This window comes from Ipomoea triloba, chromosome 1 (assembly GCF_003576645.1).
Source record: "Ipomoea triloba cultivar NCNSP0323 chromosome 1, ASM357664v1".
In the NCBI taxonomy this organism is placed as follows: Eukaryota; Viridiplantae; Streptophyta; class Magnoliopsida; order Solanales; family Convolvulaceae; genus Ipomoea; species Ipomoea triloba.
Window position 1 is genome coordinate 28621281 of NC_044916.1, and position 17976 is coordinate 28639256.

Here is a 17976-nt window from a genome sequence, read left to right on the forward strand (position 1 = left end):
AACCTCTCGCTTGCACTGCATATAAACACACCTCTCGAACTAACCCAAACTCGTGCTAACTAAAAGGGATAACATTTCCGCTGCGCATAAAACTTTGTCTTCTCCTCGTGAGGTATCGAACCTAAACATCCTAAGTTCAATACACACGAGAGGTTGAAAAGATTTGCAAAATCTTATACAAGTCTATTCACCCCCCCTCTAGACTTGTACCCCATCCCCTTGGGACCAACACTGCACGCGTGTGTGCGTGCGTGTGGGCTTACTGCCTCACTCCCACGCATGGCTGCACGCGTGTGAGCGTGCGTGTGGGCTTACTGCTTTGTTCCCACGCACGCCTGCACACGTGTGAGCGTGCGTGTCAGCTCGGTGCGATATTTTCCTTCGATTTTGGTATTTCCCTTCACACCTATGTCCGAATTAGGCTTTTCCAAAGCAATTTTCAGTCTCGAATCGTACAAGTTAGTCCTTGAAAACATGGTACCATTGGATTGTAACAAATTATTAGAACAAAAACATAGAAAGAACTTAAAAAAACAATTTATTAGATCTTGGGTTGCTTCCCAAGCAGCGCCACAGTCTACGTCATTGGCTAGACGCATGATACCTTGTTTGAGATTCAACCATACTCCTTGGTAGTGGGTAGGAAACATTTTGGTATCCACGTATTTTTCCATGTAAGCTTATCATTTTTTCTACTTCGGTTTCGATTTCGTCTTCGTTTTGATCGTCGCCCTCACATTATCATCTTCTTCTTTCATTCTTTCCTTCTCATCATTTGTGGCTCGTCCATCAAATCTCAGGGTTATTTCACCTGAACTCACATCTATGCGTGCATGACAAGTAGCCAGAAATGGTCTTTCAAGAATTAAGGATCCATAGGGCTCATTATCACCCTTCTTACAAACAACAAAATCGACAGGCACAAGAAATTTTCCTACTCTTACTAAAACGTCTTCCGCCAAGCCTTCCGGATACCGTGTGGTCCCGTCAACTAAACGTATTGTCAGCCTTGTCGGTTTCAAACTTGGTAAGTTCAATTTTTCAAAAAGATTTGAAGACATGACATTAATTCAAGCTCCGAGATCGGCGAGAGCATTTTGAGGTTCCATGTTCTGTATAGAACAAGTAATCAACAAAGCTCCAGGGTCGCCCTTCTTTCTGGGGGGTGACCCTCAGTTAAACAAGCCGATGACTCTTGGCTTAAGCAAGTAAAATTATCACATTTGTCATCCTCAAATAACTCGCGGCATTCTCTGTTATTGAAAAATTTTCGGATAAAAGCATTAATTGTACCTTCTCTTGCCGCTTCTTTCTCCTTTGAACTTTTGGTTTTGTCTTGTGATAGCTCCTTTTCTTTCGGGCATACTTCAGAAGTGGTTTTCTTATTGCTTTCCTTCTTTGAGATTGTGCACAAAGCGCTTGCATTTTTTAATTCAAGATTAGGACTACAAGAGGCAGTCTCATCTCTCTTGTCTTCTACCTTACATTGGCATGTTCCGCAAATAACATCCATCGGGTCACACTTTTCATGTTTTTCTTCCTTGGCATCAATAGCATTGACTCTCTCTTTTGGGTTATTCTCCGTATTACTCGGGAGTTGTCCGTAGTGTCTCTCAGACATCATCTTAAACATTTGTGAGATTTGATTCTCAATGGTCTTAAGTGTAGCTTTGGACTCTTGTCTGAGACTAGAAATCTTTTGTCTGATCTCCTGAGTGATTTCTTGTTTAAGATTTGCACGATCATTTTTTCAATTCCATAATCGTCCTTGTAAGCCTTTCATCTACTTCACGGATATCATCTCGTCTTTGGTGAGTCAAGTCTAATTGAGAGTTGTATTGTGGCCTGAATTGGGTCATTTGATTTCCATTTCCTTGGTTTTGATTGTATATCAATCTACCTTTTTCATTTTGTCCATAAACAGGTTTGTTTCCACAATTGTATTGTCCTCGCGCTTGATATCCATCATTGTTGCTATTATTCCAACCCTCACCCTGCTTCCAATTGTTATTCTGTCTTTGATTCTGTCCATAAGCATTGTAGTTGGAGTCCCTTTGATAGTCTACCGCCTCAACTTGCTCAGATGCAAATGGAGAAGTGCAAATATTGGTATCATGAGGTCCTCCACAGATGTTACAGTAAAGTGCCAAAGTCATACAAGGCTTGGGTTTTCCTTCCATTTTTTCTACCATGGCTTGTAGCTTTTTGATTTCGTGATTCATTGCCTCTATTTTTGCCACACTAGCCACACGATTATCAACTTCATATATGCCTCCATGATCTCCTCGTCGGTCATACCAACAAGAAGTATTCTTAGATATTCTCTCGATCAATTTTTCAGCTTTTGGCAAAGCTAGGGAGACAAAGGCATCGCTGGAGGATGAGTTAAGCAACATCTTTCCTTCGTCTGTTAGCCCTCCGTAGAATGAGCTAATCATGTCCCATGGGTGCATCAGATCTTGTGGGCATTGTCTCTTAAGAACCTTGAATCGTCGCCAAGCCTCTCCCAAACTCTCAAGCCTTCCTTGCTTGAATTCCTGTATTAACATTCGAATCCTCATAGTTTTTGTAATGGGAAAGAACTCGTTCATGAATTCACGATGCAACTGCTGCCACGATCTGAAATGATTGTCGTCTTGGCTTTCCAACCATCGTGATGCCTCTCCTATAACTAAAAATGGGAATAATTTAAGTCGAATTATCTCTTCACTAACGCCGTCTTGTCTGTACATCCCACATGCTCGTATTAACCTTGTTATGTGTGCATTGGGATCTTCGGATGGTAATCCCGAGTATTGACTATTCTGAACCAGTGTGAGAATAGTTGGATGCACGTGAAAGTTGACGTTTTCCATTGGCGGTACATAGATCGAGTTGTGCATATTAAAATCAGGGGTCATGTAATCTGCAATTGATCTTTGTGGTTCCTGAGGAATTCCATAGTATTCTTCTTCACGAATGTTTTCTTGGTTGTTTGCTCTGTTAGCTTATGGTTTTTCAAGAATTGGTTCTTCATGGTTAATGGGTGTTTGTGGAATAATTGGAACTGGGGGTGGATTTGGTACAGTTGTTCCTCTTCCTTGTGGATTTCTTGTTGCGCTTGATGAAGCCATTTGTGATCTTTGGGTATTTTTCTTCAAAATTGCTCTATTGATTTCTGGAATATAGGGTAGTAAGGCTTGATTTCCCTTTGCTCGCGTGTGCATTCACCTAGTAAAATTATCAATGAAACAGAGATTCCACAATTGACTAGAAGTAGTCAATTGGGTAAGTAGCAAAAACAAATAAAATAGAAATAAAACAAAGAAAGTGGTATGGATTAACAATGCTCAAATCTAGCAATCATTCAATCAAAGTAAACAAAAACATATGACAACCTATTACCCTCCCAGGCAACAGCGCCATTTTGACATTTTGGTTTTGCGTAGGGTGAGATGTCAAAAGATATTTTGTGTTAAAACGGAAAGTCAGTGACTCCCCGAGTGTCGGTCTCGAAGGAGGGACGTGGAGGTGTGTCAAGTGTTCGGGAGTTTACTTGATTGAGTCATGCAAGGGGTTTGAGTGTGGTGAATGGTGAATCGTGAGTGAGAAGAGTTCATAAGGTTTGGTTTGAGTGCAAGAAAGTGGTAAAGTAGAAGGGTTTGCAAATATGTAAAAAGAGGTAGGGATTGGATAGTGTTCATCTATGTTGCATCTTGGTGTGTCTAAGGTAATGGATAAACAATGTAAGAATGTTGGCTATTCAAGAGTGTGTGTTCTTAGTCCTTTTCCACCTTTGTATACTAAGGCTTCTTTGACTTAGGAGTGCCTTCAAGCATCCAAAGCTCTAAGAGGAATTTTATCAAACACTTGAACTACACACTATCCTACTATTCTTAAGAAGTCCATAGGAACTATGATTGTTTCAAAGCTTCAAATCCTAACTCTAATCAAAGACATGAAAGAGTCAAGAGCTCAATCTCTCATCTAGATTGGCCAAATCCAAACAAGATCTCATCAAAACAACAATCAATAGACAATAATAGATAATCCAACAATCTAAGCATTTAGATCCAAAATATAGATATAAGAGCATCACACTAGCATCATATCTTCACACAATCCAAATCCCTAGATTAAACTAGCCACACATGATATGAAATTCAAGACAAAAGCTAATTTAATCCAAGATCAAAATAACAAAATATAATAGAAATGTAATAGAGATCACGTAGAATGAAGTAATCCTTCAATCCAAGCTTGTTGTCTTCTACAATGGAAATCTATCTAAAACTAATCTAAAGAAAATGAAAGGAAAATAGAAATAGTAGAAGTCTTTCTAAATTTCTGGGAACTTCCTCTGAAAATCTATCAAAGGGGTTTAAATAGTCTCCGAAAAGCAACCCTAGCAACATTTCCGCGCAATGCTGTCTCCACGCCAGCTCACACGCGTCTGAGTGTGCGTGGGAGGCTACTGGATTATTTCCACGCATGCTCACACGCGTGTGGCCATCATCTTGAGTCCTTCGGGGCTCCAATCTTGCCTGGTTCGTCCTTTAAGCTCAACTTTTGCTCCTATTGGCTCCCAGGACTCCTGTTTTACCTCCTTTAGGCTAAAAGTAGCTTCCGTGCGTTGGTTAGTGAATTTAAAGCATTTATGAGCATAATTCATCATGTAAGGATGCTATAAACGTGGCACTTGATTTAAGGGTATCTCGGAGGCTTATCATGCGCTTTGTGAGCATTTCTTTTATCCCCTTTGCAAAATAGATGCCCTGTTTGACCTTTGATAGCTATACATTGTTTTGATTCACACATGATGAGTTGCATGGCATTGTTATATCGAATGTGATTTCATTAAGATTAGAATTGTTCTAGCCTGGAAAATACTTTTAAGTGTGGAAAAGGGGCTTGTGTAGATACCCTTTGAACCCTATTCCTTTTTCCACCAATCCTCATGGCAACATCGAGGACAATGTTATCTTTTAAGTGTGGAAACGATGGGTACCACTTTGCTTGAATTTATTGTCAATACTATCCAGGAGGGTTCCTAATCTCGTGTCGAATTAATATTTGAAATATGCCTTGGAAGTACAAATTACACCCAAATTGAATTTTTTGATCTTATATTGTTGATATCTTTGTGTGACTGCATGATATTCACCTATTGATTTTGTTGGGACCTGAGTCAAGGATCTCTTGAAGTGGGAGTGCGTATCCCCTTAGTTTGAGAAAGATAAGCTCAGCGAAGCCCGAAAACTGAACTTAACTTGGTAGGGAATGGGGCAAAAGGAGAGCCTTAAAGTGAGCTTTGAGTGAAAAAAAAATCCCTAGGGGTTGATATGGTGAAGAGTAGAAAAGGCAAAGGCCACTCCTAGAGATAAAATCAGAGGTGAGCCATCTTGCCAGGATATGGGGTAACCATTGCACCGTCTTCGAAAAAGCATGGGGCTCCATGTGAAGTCGGTTATCCCGAAGAGATCCTGGAAGATGAGAAGAATAGAAAGGAGGTGAGCCGCTTCGCTAGGATTCAGGCACCCATTGCACTGTCTTCGAAAAAGCATGGGGCTCCATGTGAAGTCGGGTCGCCTGATGACATTATCCTAGGAAGTGAGAAAATAGAGTGATCGCCCAAGCCATGGCGATGAGCGGTCCATGTCCCTACCCTCACTTATATTTGCGTAAAGGGGCTTTGGCGTACAGTTGAAAATTTGGCTAGGGTGTGCGCATCGTTCCCACTAGTGGGATCGGCTTTCTAGGCCCCTACAAAATAGAAAGGTGAACCCCATTTGGATGCATGCTTGAAAGGTGTGATCGTAATTTTTCTTGTTATCGAATCATGAGACTTTAAAACTTCCTTGGCATATTCCTTATATTTAAATGACATAAGCTTAGTAGTCTTGGTGGATAGTGTAGGGGATTTCACTCACTCCATTCTAAATGCCCGCACACCACTTGATTGATCAACCGATGAGAGTGCATACTATTCTTGGTGCTTATGTGATTAGAGTTTAGAAAAGTATGCTTGCTTGAGGACAAGCAATGTTTAAGTGTGGAAACTTTGATAAGCACCAAGAATAGTACATATTAAGGGTCTAAAATGGTATAATAGTGTAAAGTTTTGCCACCCGTTTATAACAATGTCATGCATTTTAAGCTCGGATGTGATCAAAATCTTCTAACCTTGATTTTAGGAAAAGTTTTGAAGTATTTTGTAAATCAGAAAGGGACTTTAAGTTAAAACAAAGCAAAAGACAAACGAAGCCACAAAGCAGGATCTTCCCACGCAGCCCAACACGCGTGTGGAGGGGCGTGGAACATTTCCAGTAGCCATCCACGCCCTCCACCATGCGTGGTGACATGCGTGGTCGGGCCACAAGGACCACTACGGGAATTTTGGCTTTTTATCACCTATTTAAACCCCTTTTTCCCAAAACCTAAAGGGGGGGAGCCATAGAATAGTTTAGATCTGAAATTCCTTAGGGTTTTCTCCCCTCTTGGGGGAAAATTCCATCCCTTTTAGATTTGATTCAAGAGCAAGATTAGAAGGATTGAAATTTCAAGAACAAGATGTAAAGAATCCATTCTTACGGGTGGTAACTCTTCTCTTCAATGTCTTAATTTAATGGTTGCTTTCTTTGAGATTTTCATTTCTTCTTCTTGTTTCTTTATTATGCTAGAGTAGATTAGAAAGGGGATTGGTGGCCCCGAAGCTAAACTATGTGGTTGATTTGATATGAAATTGCTTGTAGAAATGTGAGCTTTTTGAATGTTGGATGATAAACTTGTGTGGATGATGTTCTTTAAGCTTTGTGCCTAAGTGTGGTGATAAGCCTCCGAGATACACATAAATCAAGTGCATTTTAGGGTGTTTTGTCACGTTTCTAGATCCTTACATGATGAATTATGATCATAAATTCTTTAATTTGACTAACCAACACACAAAAGCTACTTTTAGCCTAAAGGAGGTGAAACAGGAGTCCCGGGAGTCAATAGGAGCAAAAGTTGAGCTTAAAGAACGAACCAGGCAAGATCGGAGCTCTGGAGGACTCAAAAGGATGGCCACACGCGTGTGAGTATGCGTGGAAATAATCCAGTAGCCTCCCACGCACGCTCACACGCGTGTTAGTTGGTGTGGAGACTGCACTACGCGAAAAATCACTAGGGTTGCTTTTCAGAGACAATTTAAACCCCTTTAATAGATTTTCAGGAGGAGGCTCCCAGAAATTTAGAGAGAGACTTTTGTTATTCCATTTTAGAACTTCTCTTTTCATTTCTTTAGATTAGTTTTAGATAAATTTCTATTGTAAAAGACAACAAGCTTGGATTGAATGACTACTTCATTCTAGGTGATCTCTATTACATTTCTATTATATTTTGCTATCTTGTTCTTGGATTAAATTAGCTTTTGTCTTGAATTTCATATCATGAGTGGCTAGTTTAATCTAGGGATTTGGATTGTGTGAAGATATGTTGCTAGTGTGATGATCTTATATTTATATTTTGGATCTAAATGCTTAGATTTTTGGATTATCTATTCTTGTTTATTGATCGTTGTTTTGACGAGATCTTGTTTGGATTTGGCCAATCTAGATGAGAGATTGAGCTCTTGACTCTTTCATGTCTTTGATTAGAGTTAGGATTTGAAGCTTTGAAACAATCATAGATCCTATGGACTTCTTAAAAATAGTAGGATAGTGTGTAGCTCAAGTGTTTGATAAAATTCCTCTTAGAGCTTTGGATGCTTGAAGGCACTCCTAAGTCAAAGAAGTCTTACACAAAGGTGGAAAAGGACTAAGAACACACACTCTTGAATAGCCAACATCCTTACATTGTTTATTCATTACCTTAGACACACCAAGATGCAACATATATTAACACTATCCAATCCCTACCCCTTTTACACATTTACATACTCTTTTACTTTACCACTTTCTTGCACTCAAACCAAACCTTATGAACTCCTTTCACTCACAATTCACCACTCACCACACTCGAATCCTTTGCAAGACTCAATCAAGTAAACACCCGAACACTTGACACACTTCCACGTCCTTCCTTCGAGACCGACACTCGGGGAGTCTCTGACTTTCCGTTTTAACACAAAATATCTTTTGACATTTCACCCCAAGTAAAACTGCATCCTGTCAAAATGGCGCTGTTGCCGGGGAAGGCAATAGGTTGTCATATGTTTTTGTTTAGTTTGATTGAATGATTGCTAGATTTGAGCATTGTTAATCCATACCATTTTCTTTTGTTTTATTTCTATTTTATTTGTTTTTGCTACTTACCCAATTGACTACTTCTAGTCAATTGTGGAATCTTTGTTTCATTGATAATCTTACTAGGTGAATGCACACGCGAGCAAAGGGAAATCAAGGCTTACTACGCTACATTCCTGAAATCAATAGAGCAACTAGGAAAAAAAATACCCAAAGGTCACAAATAGCTTCATCAAGCGCAACAAGAAATCCACAAGGAAGAGGAACAACTGTACCAAATCCACCCCCAATTCCAATTATTCCACAAGCACCAATTAACCATGAAGAACCAATTCTTGAAGAACCACAAGCTAACAGAGCAAACAACCAGGAAAATATTCGTGAAGAAGAATACTATGGAATTCCTCAAGAACCACAAAGGTCAATTGCAAATTACATGATCCCTGATTTTAACATGCACAACTCGATCTATGTACCGCCAATGTAAAACGTCAACTTTCATGTGCATCCAACTATTCTCACACTGGTTCAGAACAGTCAATATTCGGGATTACCATCCGAAGATCCCAATGCACACATAACAAGGTTCATACGAGCATGTGGGATGTACAAACAAGACGGCGTTAGTGAGGAGATAATTCGACTTAAATTATTCCCATTTTCAGTTATAGGAGAGGCAGCACGATGGTTGGAAAGCCAAGACAACAATCATTTCAAATCATGGCAGCAGTTGCATCGTGAATTCATGAACGAGTTCTTTCCCATCACAAAGACTATGAGGATTCGAAGGCTAATATAGGAATTCAAGCAAGGAAGGCTTGAGAGTTTGGGAGAGGCTTAGCGACGATTCAAGGTTCTTAAAAGACAATGCCCGCAAGATCTGATGCACCCATGGGACATGATTAGCTCATTCTACGGAGGGCTAACAGATGAAGGAAAGATGCTACTTGACTCATCCTCTAGCGGTGCCTTTGTATCCTTAGCTTTGACCGAAGCTGAAGAATTGATCGAGAGAATATCTAAGAATACCTCTTGTTGGTATGACCGACGAGGAGATCACGGGGGCATATATGAAGTTGATAACCGTGTGGCAAGTGAGGCAAAAATAGAGGCAATGAATCACGAAATCAAAAAGCTACAGGCTATGGTAGAAAAAATGTAAGGAAAACCGAAGTCTTGTATGGCTTTGGCACTTTACTGTAATATCTGTGGAGGACCTCACGATACTAATATTTGCACTTCTCCGTCCGCATCTGAGCAAGTTGAGGCGGTAGACTTTCAAAGGAACTCTAACTACAATACCTATGGACAAAATCAAAGATCGAATAACAATTGGAAGCAGGGTGAGGGATGGAACAACAATGATGGATATCAATCGCGAGGACAATACAATTATGGAAACAAGCCTGTTTATGTACAAAATGAAAAGGGCAGATTGATGTACAATCAAAATGAAGGCAATGGAGGTCAAATGACCCAGTTCAGGCCACAATACAACTCTCAAATAGACTTAACTCAGCAAAGGAGAGATGATATCCGTGAAGTAGATGAAAGGCTTACAAGGACGATTATGGAATTAAAAAATTATCGTAGAGATCACTCAGGAAATCAGACAAGAGATTTCTAGTCTCAAACAAGAATCAAAAGCTACACTTAAGACCATTGAGAATCAAATCTCACAAATGTTTAAGATGATGTCTGAGAGACACTACGGACAACTCCCTAGTAACACTGAGAATAATCCAAAGGAGAGAGTCAATGCTATTGATGCCAAGGAAGAAAAGCACGAAAATTGTGACCCGATGGATATTGTATGCGGAATATGCCAATGTAGGAAGGAAAAAGAGATAAGACTACCTCTTGTAGTCCCGATCTTGAATTAAAGAATGCGAGCGATTCGTGCACAATCTCAATGAAGGAAAGCCATGAGAACCACTTCTGAAGTACGCATGAAAGAAAAGGAGCTATCACAAGACAAATCCAAAAATGCAAAGGAGAAACAAGCGGCACGAGTCTTTGGCTTGTTTGACTGAGGGTTACCCCAGAAAGAAGGGAGACCCCTGAGCTTTATTGATTCCTTGTTCTATACAGAACATGGATCCTCAAAATGCTCTAACCGATCTCGGAGCTTCTATTAATGTCATGTCTTCAAATCTTTTTGAAAAATTGAACTTACCAAGTTTGAAACTGACAAGGCTGACACTACATTTAGCTGAAGGGACCACACGGTATCTGGAAGGCTTGGCGGAAGACGTTCTAGTAAGAGTAGGAAAATTTCTTGTGCCTGTCGATTTTGTTGTTTGTAAGATGGGAGATGCAGAGCCCCATGGTTCTTTAATTCTTGGAAGACCATTTCTGGCTACTTGGCACGCACGCATTGACGTAAGCTCAGGGGAGATAACCTTGAGATTTGATGGACAAGCCTCAAATGATGACAAAGCAAGAAAAGAAGGAACTGATGAAGAAGCAAGGGCGATGGTCAAAACGAAAACTAAGTCAAAATCGAAGTGGAAAAATGACAAGTTGACGTGGAAGAACACATGGGTACCAAAATGTTTTCAACCCACTACCTAGGAGTATGGCTGAAAAACGAACAAGGTATAATGCGTCTAGCCAATGACGTAAACTGTGGCGCTGCTTGGGAGGCAACCCAAGATTTAATAAATTGTTTTCATAATGTTTTTATATTTTTGGTTTAATGTTTTGTTACAATCCAATGGTACCATGTTTTTGAAGACTAACTTGTAGGATTCGAGACTGAAAATTGTTTTGGAAAAGCCTAACACAGGTACAGGTGTGAAGGAAAAAACCAAAACCGGAGGAAAATATTGCACCGAGCTGACACGCACGATCACACGCGTGCAGACGTGCGTGGGAGTGAGGCAGTGAGCCCCCACGCACGCTCACACGCGTGCAGCCGTGCGTGGGAGCGAGGCAGAAAGCTCCCACACACGCTCACACGCGTGCAGCCCAGCGTGAAACCTTCCCCACGGATTAAAACCCCCCTTTCGGCCTTCCCACGCCATTTGCACTCCAAAACCTATTTTTCTTCTCTTCTCCACGCAAGGTATACTCCATACTCAAAGATTTGAACATAGTGCTTATTTTCATCTTCAAAGAAGGTTAAAAGATCCCTATCAAGGTAAAATCCTATATTTTAACCTCTTATTTTGAATATCCATGAGCTTGGAAGATCTTGAATGAGAAAATTTATTCTACAATACCTTGCATGATTTTGAATGATTTGAATGTTTAAATTGGTTTATAATGCTTCATAGAACTATCATTTGATGTTTTCTTTCATTATTGATGATTGCATTGATGGGTTGATATTTATATTTGAGCTTCAAGTGTGAACACCATTGATGAACAAATGGGTTTATTGAATTTCTTGTCCAAATTGTGAAATTGATGCTTGAATTGATGAGTAAACTTGTTATAGAACTATTATATGCCATCAATTTGACTTTCCACATGCTACATTGCAAAAATTGAATTTTCAATTTCAAACCCTAATTTTAAAATTTGGGGAAGAAGATGGAGTTGACTTTTTGAAATTCTTGACTTTTGTAGTTGACTTCTTATTTGACTATCAAATTGAATTATCTTATGATGATATTATGCATGTGTGTGATAATGGAATGATATTGTTGATATTCTTATGCTAGAATTGTTCGAAATATAGGGGAAATTATGGCGAAATTTTTGAAAATCCTTAACCCTATATGTTTGAAATCCATTATCTTGACAAGGAATTTTACATGATTACAATAGTGATTTATTTGAATGATAGTTATTTCAAACCAATTACCATGAGTACTAATTTCTAAACTTTGTAGGATGAGAAGACATAAGGAAATAGCTAAGAAAGCAAGACATGACAATGCGGAATCCAGTAGAACGAGAGCTAGGGCTCAACCATCGTGTAATCAACCAGATGTTCCACCACCTCCTCAAGAACGAGGCACACGATCTCTGAGACATCTATCACTTCCGGAGCGTGCTTTGATGGATGCATATAAGAGCAAACAATTGAGTGAGGGCAGGTTCTTTGATCAAAATGTTTTAAGGGAATTTGGTTGCATTGAAGAAGTTAATCGTTTGAGGAGGCACACACAATTGAGCCGACTGTTCGAGTGGCGAGAACCAACATACGCGCCTGTCACTTATGAATTCTTAGCCACATTGGAAATCGCAAAGGAAGCCAATGATGCGAGAGAGTCTATCAAATTCTGTTTGTTTGGCGAGCGTTACAGCCTCTCGATTAATACTTTAGGTGTTAGTATTGGATTCCATGATGCTATTGAGGTAACTATGCCATATTTCAGGGATTACAAGACTGACTTTGATTCAGACTCAGTTGCTATCAACTATTGGAAGAGCATAACAAACAACGCAGCGTACAACTCATCCAACTTGAAGGCAAAACTAATCACAAAGAACTATCTGAAAGCCATCAGATTGGCTTTTGCTGTGAACCTCTCTGGAAGAACGACAAACAGGAACAAGGTCTACAGACAAGACTTATTCTACATGTGGTGCATGGAGAATCATGTCGACATTAACATGGGAGTTCAGGCACGAAAATGGCTTGGTACAAACAGTCTTTATTGGACCTTTCGTTACAAGATTGTGCCAGGGTTTGGGCCTAGCAAACCATCTTTTAGGTGAAAAAGACGAGGGTCCCATGATTGCCTTTTCCGTGACCGAGTTCTTCGCGATGTACCTTAAGTTGGGTGGGGATGATGCGCCAGATCTGGAAACTGACAATGAGTCTGATGAGGAAGATGATGAAGAGAATGAGGAGGACGAAGCAGCCGTAGCGCAGGAGCAAGGCCCTACTTCAATGGAATGGGAAGCATCTCAAACTTTCCATAGGCAACTCATAATGAGCAAATGACTTATTGGCATGAGCAGCGCACATGGCAGGAAAGCCAATTCACTTCTATATCTGCGAGGTAGGACGTCCACAATGAAGAGCTTATTCGCATGCGGAGAGCAGTGGAGGAAAATGAAAGAAGAATTCAAGAGCTTCAAGCTCGATTTGATAGCCAGTTCCACCCTCCCTCCTTCGGCAATCAGTGATGCCTTCCTCATCCATTCTCAATCCTGACACTTGATCTGTGATTTTGAAGTCTGACTAATATTGGTTACCATGTGACACCCCAACTTTTCACAAGCCGAGATAGCTAAACTTTAACGCAAAAGCTGCCTATCTCAACTATCAAACATACATAGCGGAAGCGATTTATAACCTAAAGGGGTATCATGCCACATCTAGGTAAGAAAAGCACGGCCTAGATGCACAGGCTAACCAAAAGAACTGAACTGCATAGATAACAAATCCTCAAACATGTCTAAAACATCTGAAATCTAAACAAGAGTACATATAGTCTCAACATTGGCACACAGGCCCAAAACACATGTCTAAAACAACATAACTATGTCTAAGCTGCCTCATATAGATAAGCTCTAGCGCGCTCTCGCTTAGACTTATTGCATACCTGGAAAACATACAAGAAACCATTAGCAAAAGACTGCTAAGCAACCACCACTCACACCCGCAAGGAAGTATAGATATATAATAAGTTTGTAAATAGGTTTACACACCCATATAGAATATACACACCAACGAACTGTTCAGTATTTAAAATTGGATACTCAACAACAATACGCTGAATAAAAGATAAACCAAGACTTCTCAACAATACCAATATCCAACCGAATCATGAATACAATGGAATACTCATGAGAAACAACCAAACAAGAATACAACCAAGAATAATCAACAACCAACGAGATATGATATAACTCAAGAATCGAATAAGAGGCCAAACAGACCTCAACCCAAGGATAAGTACTAACCCTTACCCTCCAACCAACATACCAATCCTCATACCAATCATCAAAACCAAGCTCAGTTCGCAAAGGCAAATAATGCCCAAATATACAGAGGCAAATGATGCCCAAATATACACAGAGGCAAATGGTGCCCAAATATACACAGAGGCAAGTCGTGCCCAAATACATAGAGGCAAATATTCATCACTACCAAAGTGGCAAATGGTGCCGATATACACAAATGGCAAATAGTGGCCATATACACAAAGGCAAAGGGTGCCAAAATACAGAGAGGCAAATCGTGCCCAAATATACACAAAGATACTCAAAGATCCACCGTCCACATCCAACCTTAACCTTAGCCCAAGAACAACCACTCAGAGTGTTAATCTCAAATTATGAACACAAACCAACTTCCAGGTACTATAATCAAGGATTCAACTACACAAGAGATTCAAAAGGTGGACCAAGAGAGATGAATAAATACTCCAAAAAGATGGTAAAATACCCAACAAGATACTCCAACAAGGTTCAGAACAAAAGGGAAACAATCAGACAACAGATCACAGAACAGGTTACTGGAACCAGAATTGGAAATGACCTTGCGGAGCTCACCAACGGAACACCATGTTCCGCCAGACCCTTCCACCAACACTAACGGAACACCCTCACGGAGCTGCCTCTTCCACCGAACCCTTCCTCTAGTTCTAACGGAACACACCAACGGAACACCATGTTCCGCCAAACCCTTCCACCAGTACACTTGCGGACCACCTAAGCGGGACACATTATACCGCCTAAATGCACCGCAAGTGCAACCACAACACAGATTCCAAACTTGGAACAAAATACGCAATACTCATTCCAGAATACAAAACTAAGATCAGATTGTCCAGATTATATATCTCAGAAGCCAAATAAACATGGAATCCATACCAACAAATGTTCATAAACATCAATATGCAAAGGATCAAGAACACAAGTTCATAATCCATCAAAAGAAAGGTTCACAGACCAACAACAAGGCTAACATCCAAGAAATTTCAGGATTCTAATACACCAAATAATATTCATAGATCAAGAGTGTAAAAATAGGTTTTAGTGGACATGATGGTTACCTCTTGAAGCACACTTCACCCAAGAACTCTCAAAACACCTCACAAGGCACCACCTCCATCTTGATCATCCTTTTCCCAAAAGATCCCCAAAAGAACACCGTAAGAACTTGTATAAAGATTATGAAAATAACATGATGCAAGGTATACTCCTATAGATAGACACTTACCCAAGCCTCAACAATCCTAAAAGAACAATCTTGACTTGAATGTTGAAGATGAAATGAAGACCAATCTTTGAAGGGGAAGATGAATGAAAGTGGCGTGAAGAATGAGTAGGGGAAGAGAGAGAGTGGAATCTCTAGAAAATGCTAAGTCTTGAATATATATACCATAATACATATATACATATATTATATATTAGGGTGGAAGATTTAATAAGGAATAGGCTCAAATCTTTATATATAACAATTCTATGTACAACAATAATTATTGGGCCAAATGATTCATCTCTTAAATAAATGAATACATAGAATAAGGAGAAAGCCCCTAATATTAGGAATTAAATGTCTTAGAGACAATATATATATATACTAACATAAGGAATTGGGCCATTATAAAAATACTCTTACTTATAAGAATTGTAAGGATCCAAATTAGAATAAATCCCTTACAAGAATTAAATCAAGAATTGGGCTTTTGAATAAAATAATTAATTCCGGGTTCAAGAATATATATTCTTGAACCCGGAATTAATTATTTTATTCAAAAGCCCAATTCTTGATTTAATTCTTGTAAGGGATTTATTCTAATTTGGATCCTTACAATTCTAAGCCCAATTGGAAAGACTAAGCCCAATTAAATCAAATAAATTGCCCGGTGGAAATAATTACCGGTCTCAAGACTTGAACGAATTTTTGGGGTGTTACACTCTACCCCACTTAAAAGGAGCTTCGTCCCCGAAGCTCATAGCTCACGAGAACTTGAAACGGAACGGTTCAAGGAAACAAGGAATCGATTGAAGGTTAGAGAAAGGATTGCTCAACCAACTTAAGAACATACTACACCACTAACTCTTAACCTCCTAACCTACCCAACCCATGCACAACATGCAAAAACTAAGCTAACTACTTTCCTAGATCAAACAACGCTGGAACCGCTTCCTCATCACATCCCCTATATCCAAGGTTGCTGCTTTGGCCATGTGGTTGGATCACACTACCTTCGTGGACTTCACTGCTTTCCGGTGCGCTTCTCTTGACTGGGTGACAAAATTATCACCGGCTTCTCTTCATAAGATAGAGCATCTTCAAAGGTTACGACTTCAAGCTGGATATCACGAAGCGCATCATGCACATATATCTTCAGCAGCAAACGCAAAACGCATCACGCATCTGGTCCAACTTGGTCGGCATATGTCTTCTATCGGTCATGGGCAGCTTTCATTGTTTCTTGAATCAACTCAACTTTTCCGATGACACTTGCAGACACTACGGTCTTAGGGTTACCCAATTACCAAAATCTTCTAGACTGAACGGGCTGCTACACTTCTTTGCTTTAACTTTTTGACAGCTTAGGCGAACTCTCTTTTCTTGAAAGATCCAACTTAGAACCATTCCATAAGGCAAATTCGTATTGGGAACAAAAGGTTAAAACTAGTACGGTAGTACATATGGAGAAAACATTTATAGAACGTATGCTTATTTGGAAAGTTCAACCCAATAAGGAAAAAGAGAGTGAAAGGTTTAAGGTTCAAGATTCAAGGACAACGTCAGTTAAGAATAGAATCAAGAGTTATCAAGGTCACAACTTAGGAAATAAGGTTGTCACCTTGCACAAGATATTTTCAAGAAGCAAACAAGAACAACGTTTGAAATGATAGAAAGAATTTTCCAACCAAAGAAATATCAAGTTCTTTCAACAAAAGAAGAAAATGAAAAGAACTTGGCTTTGAGAAAATGTACGAACGAGATTGAAAGCACGAAAAGAGTTTTGCAACAATAAGGTATTCAGATTTCCAAAGAAGAGAAAGGAATTACATTCCAAGAGGAGTTTAGGAATGAAGTCTGAAAATACAGAAATGAGTTTTCCAACAGTAGGGTATTCAATTTCCCAAGGAAAGAAAGGAATTCATTTTTGAAAGGAGGTAAAATGAGACTTAGAATAGATCGAAGGCGTGTCTCACGGACAAAGTATGCAATTCTCCAAACAAAGAAAGGAAATTTCAATTTCAAGGGAAGATATCAATGAGGTCTAGAATTGATAGGAGGGACGTTTCAACAAAAGGCATTTGGAGTCTCAAGAAACAAAGAATAATTTAGTTTCCAAGAAGAGATAGGAATAATGATTAGAACAGATAGAAGGGATTTCTCAACAAAAGGATAATTGGGATTTCAAGGAACAAAGAAGAATTCGGCTTTAAGAAGAGTAAGGAAGTCTCTCAACTCTAAACGATTTCCACAGCTTGATGATTTGATCACGACACCTTGGCCGATCGATGTGTTTTAACCTTGCTCCTACGAAACGCGAATCTAGAATTCGGATAGCTCTACTTTATAAGCTACAGCGCGTACATCATTATTACTCCCAGAGAGGTCGAAGACGCCGAATCGCTGATGACTGGTTGGTGCAGAACGAGAGAATTCTGAGGAGGCTTCATGAAGAGGTAGGACCAATCAGGAAGGTATCGCCTGATCTCGAAAGGAGATTCGCTTATGATTAATGGTGATCTTGGAAACCGAGTTTAGTTCCTTGTACTCTGAAACATCGAGGTCCAAAAGCCAACGCAACGCGTGTAACTTCTTTAACATTAAGGATTCTTGCTCTTTTGATCGTTCAGGATCTTTCGAGGAGTCCTTTCATTACTCGAGAGGTAGGGA